Source organism: Triticum aestivum, chromosome 4B (genome assembly GCF_018294505.1).
Source record: "Triticum aestivum cultivar Chinese Spring chromosome 4B, IWGSC CS RefSeq v2.1, whole genome shotgun sequence".
Taxonomy (NCBI): domain Eukaryota; kingdom Viridiplantae; phylum Streptophyta; class Magnoliopsida; order Poales; family Poaceae; genus Triticum; species Triticum aestivum.
In genome coordinates this window covers 516,125,183-516,130,601 of record NC_057804.1, presented here as the reverse complement: position 1 = coordinate 516,130,601, position 5,419 = coordinate 516,125,183, and positions in this window count along the sequence as shown.

Sequence of the window (5,419 nt, the reverse complement as noted above, 5' to 3'; positions counted from 1 at the left end):
TAGTTTTCTCTAGGAACATATTAATAATATAACAGGGGAGCTAAACGCGAGCTATTGATCTACAACAAAGATATGCTAATACTACCAGGACTAGGTTCATGATAAATTAAAGTTCAATTAATCATATTACGTAAGAACTCCCACTTAGATAGACATCCCTCTAATCATCTAAGTGATCACGTGATCCATATCAACTAAACCATGTCCGATCATCATGTGAGATGGAGTAGTTTTCAATGGTGAACATTACTATGTTGATCATATCTTCTATATGATTCATGCTCGACCTTTCGGTCCCCAATGTTCCGAGGCCATATCTGCATATGCTAGGCTCGTCAAGTTTAACCCGAGTATTCTGCGTGTGCAAAATTGGCTTGCACCCATTGTATGTGAACGTAGAGCTTATCACACCCGATCATCACGTGGTGTCTCGGCACGACGAACTTTCGCAACGGTGCATACTCAGGGAGAACACTTGTACCTTGAAATTTAGTTAGAGATCATCTTATAATGCTACCGTCGATCTAAGCAAAATAAGATGCATAAAGGATAAACATCACATGCAATCAATATAAGTGATATGATATGGCCATCATCATCTTGTGCCTTTGATCTCCATCTCCAAGGCACCGTCATGATCACCATCGTCACCGGCGCGACACCTTGATCTCCATCGTAGCATCGTTGTCGTCTCGCCAACTATTGCTTCCAACTATCGCTACCGCTTAGTGATAAAGTAAAGCAATTACATGGTGATTGCATTTCATACAATAAAGCAACAACCATATGGCTCCTGCCAGTTGCCGATAACTTTGTTACAAAACATGATCATCTCATACAATAAAATTTAGCATCATGTCTTGACCATATCACATCACAGCATATCCTGCAAAAACAAGTTAGACGTCCTCTACTTTGTTGTTGCAAGTTTTACGTGGCTACTACGGGCTGAGCAAGAACCGTTCTTACCTACGCATCAAAACCACAACGATATTTCTTCAAGTATGTGTTGTTTTAACCTTCAACAAGGACAGGGCGTAGCCACACTCGAGTCAACTAAAGTTGGAGAAACTAACACCCGCCAGTCACCTCTGTGCAAAGCACATCGGTAGAACCAGTCTCGCGTAAGTGTACGCGTAATGTCGGTCCGGGCCGCTTCATCCAACAATACCTCCATGATCTGCACACGTTCGGCTCGGTGACGTCCCATGAACTGACGATCTAGCAGAGTGTCGAGGGAGAGATTCGTTAGCACGATGGCGTGATGACGGTGATGGTGAAGCTACCGGCGCAGGGCTTCGCCTAAGCACTACGACGATATGACCGAGGTGGATTATGGTGGAGGGGGGCACCACACACGGCTAAGAGATCAATGATCAACTTGTGTGTCTATGGGGTGCCCCCCTCCCCCGTATATAAAGGAGTGGAGGAGGGGCGGGGCCGGCCCTCTCTATGGCGCGCCCTAGGGGAGTCCTACACCCACCAGGAGTAGGATTCCCCCTTCCCTAGTTGGAGTAGGATAGGAAGGGAAGGAGGAGTAGGAGAGAAGGAAAGGGGGCCGCTGCCGGTGTCAAAACCGGCGGATCTCAGGTAGGGGGTCCCGAACTGTGCTTCTAAGGCTAATGGTAACAGGAGGCGGGGGACACAATGTTTACCCAGGTTCGGGCCCTCTCGATGGAGGTAATACCCTACTTCCTGCTTGATTGATCTTGATGATATGAGTATTGCAAGAGTTGATCTACCTTGAGATCATAGAGGCTAAACCCTAGAAGCTAGCCTATGATTATGATTGTTTTTGTCCTACGGACTAAACCCTCCGGTTTATATAGACACCGGAGGGGGATAGGGTAACACAAAGTCAATTACAGAGAAGGAGATCTACATATCCGAATTGCCAAGCTTGCCTTCCACGCAAATGAGAGTCCCACCCGGACACGGGACGAAGTCTTCAATCTTGCATCTTCATAGTCCAACAGTCCGGCCAAAGTATATAGTCCGGCTGTCCGAGGACCCCCTAATCTAGGACTCCCTCAGTAGCCCCTGAACCAGGCTTCAATGATGATGAGTCCGGCGTGCAGATTGTCTTCGGCATTGCAAGGCGGGTTCCTTCTCCGAATAGTCCGCAGAAGATCTAACCTGAGGATCGTGTCCAGCTCTGCAAAACAATTTCCACATACCACCATAGAGAGTGCAATATTCCACAAATCTAATCTGCTGACAACTTTTCATAGCGTGATATCACGTCGTGGCCCGGTCATTACGAACCATTTTTTCCCAGCCTACTACTGCACGTATTGCGAGGCGGTTTTATTGGCACGTCTTATCGAAGCAGAGATCGTGTTCCCCTTATCACGGGATTCTCATTAATACGGGTGTGGGTAACCCAACCACGCTTGTTAGTATGACTCCTCGATTTTAGGCAAGTTTCGAACGGCCACGCGGAGGACGCTTGATATTCACCCTCTTTATAAAGGGGCAAAGACATGTCCTTTTCTTTCCACGCTCGATCCTTCCCTTCCCCTACCTCGAGTTCCAACACCCAAGGTTCAGGCTAAGTGCTTCGGACCTTCAACCATGTCCGGATCCAACCTTCAAGGCCGGTGGATGGCCTCCTCCGTCACAGAGGAGGACATCGAGAAGCTCAGGGAGGCTAGGTATCTGACCGCCGAAATCCCCCACAGGCTACCTGCTCAAGGACAGGTTGTCCCCACTCCCGAACCCAACGAGAGTGTTGTATTTGTTTCCCACTTCCTCCGAGGGCTAGGCTTTAGTCTTGATCCCTTCGTAAGAGGGCTCATGTTCTATTACGGCTAGATTTCCATGATCTAGCTCCGGATTCCATCCTTCACATCTCGTCATTTATCGTCGTGTGCGAGGCTTTCCTCCGCATTACCCCACACTTCGGCTTATGGCTCAAGACCTTTAATGTGAAGCCGAAGATGATCGATGGGCGACACGTGGAGTGCAGAGGCGCTATAATAAGAAAAGGTGTCGACGCCCTACGGCCAAAGGGTTCCTTCCCGGAGGTGTCCGACTTATGGCAACGGGAGTGGTTCTACATCACAGCACCCCGAGGTACAAAGCGGGCGGCCGCCCCAGCCTTCCGCCTGGGCCCCCCACCCCAACTGGCGCCATGGGTCAACAAAGGGCTGGACTGGGGGCCAGTAAATGACGTGCCGACATTGCAAAGCCGCATTCGAGATCTCCTCAAGAGGGATGTCAGTCTCATCAAAGTGATGCAAGTAATGCTAGTTCGTCGGGTCCTGCCATGCCAACGCCGATCTCTCCGTATGTGGGAGTTCAACCTGGAAGGACCGCGAACTATTCAGCACTTCTTCGGTGTGACGCTCGAAGGAATGTATGGATTATTCTTCGGATCATGAATAAAGTGTCCGGACACCACTGAGGATGCGGGTCTCAACTGCAACCATCCAGATACCCAAGTAAGTAATTCCGCGACCGAACATGCTGTCTTTACATTTGTCACAACATCATTCTGAAAAATTGCCCTCGCCCAGGACTGGATAAGAAAGGCGGAGAGGATCAGGTGTTCGGCCCCTCTTCCCGAAGGTTCCCCGGATCCTGTACTAACCAGGATGCTAGCTCGCGCACCCTATCAAGTGCCATCGGGAGAGGACGAGGGGAGGAATAGATAAGCCAAAAGCGGTCTTCATACATTAACCATCCAAACCGGGGGAATTAGTGCCTCCATGAAGGAGGATGATCGGAGAGGTGAATCTAGAATCCCCTCTCCCCGCGGGAAGAAAAGGGGCACTCCTGAAGATTTGGACGCGGAGGATTCCAAACGAGGGAAGAAACCTTCGCCAGAGGGCCCTGCCCCGGAGGGCGTTCTTACTGCACAGCGCCCGCAAGGGGGCCAGCCATCAACCGAGCTGTAAGTGAACCAAAGCACTTTGGTAAATATATCCTGTTTTATCTCTGAGAACAATGACCGATACATATATTTTGCAGTCCGGCTCGTAGCCCTTCTCGACAAAGTTTGTCTTCGGGGGATCTTCTTCCGAAGATGATGGAGAGCGAAACGCCTCCTCCTTCCTCCCCGCCTCATGGGGAGGACGACCCTGAGGTGTCATCGCAGAGAATTTCTCCTGATCCGCAAAGGCCAGAAGGTAACTCTTCGGCTGCCCGAAATCCAGAGTACTCGGCTCCTAAGGAGGGCAACAAAAAGAGCCCGAGCTTGTCCGGTGTAAAACCGGACACATTGATGGATCTTCTAGAGCAAGTGGCTATCTCAGAGGCACATCATACCTTAATGGGTACGGTGGTTGAGAGGATCTCATCCGCCAAAAGCGGGCCCAATGAGGCTTTATGAGCCTGTTAAGAGGCTTTGAGGTATGCAAAGTAATATAGACATATTTGACTGTACCGCACACGCTAGGTGTGCTCTGTATAGATAGTAGCCCTTGAGACTCTGGTTGTCGTCCAGAGGCGGCAAACAGAGGATCATAGTCCCAGGTAATGATCGCGCTGCTTTCATGTGCAGGCGGCTGAGGGTCCGGCGGCTGACCGGACTGCTGATTTTGCCAAATTGAGGCGGCAGCTTGACGTGACAGATGCCGACATCACGCTTGTGAACAAGAGGCTTGACGAGGCACAGGGTATGTACGTTGAGTACCGCCCTCGATATTGAGCCCAGAATTTCCAGGTACATGCATTAATCTGGTGTGGTGAAAAAAGCCTTGCCAATAACGCCAGTATCCCTCTCGGTTGGTTTGAGTATCCGGAGGGTGTGAAACAACAAGAGACAATAATAAAGAAAAAGGTTTACACATGGTCTTAATCTAAAAAGAAACCTTGAACGGGTCCCTGCTGCACGTCTGCGCCTTTGTCTCCATTGTGTCGTATCCTGGAAGGGTATGGCACGATGATCCTCTGCAAAAAGGAAAAACCCAGGTGAAAGAATCTGGTGTGATCGTGCGAAAAGTTGGTTATTCTTAATGAACCATGAGAATTCAATCTATTATTGTATTGATAGGTTCAAGCCGAACTATGGGTCTTTTTTACATGCAGGCAGCCCCTAGCACCACCTATGGGGGTATGTCCATCGACACAAGCTCAGGTTTATCTGGGCTGCTACAAATAGTGGTGCGCCGGACACGTCTAACCGTGTCTGTGGTCTTGACGACTGGTCATTTATTCTGGGTGGAGGGGCCGCTCAGTGGTTCGGCTGCTAGAGCCGCCACATATTCTTCCGCACGTAAGGAATGCTCTGTATTTCCGCTAATTGTGATGACGCCGCGTGGACCGGCCATCTTAAGTTTAGGATAAGCGTAATGCGGAACTGCATTGAAACGGGCGAAGGTCGTTCTTCCGAGTAGTGCATGGTAGCCGCTTCGGAATGGAGCGATGTCGAAGATTAGTTCTTTGCTTCGGAAGTTGTCGGGCAAACCGAATAGAA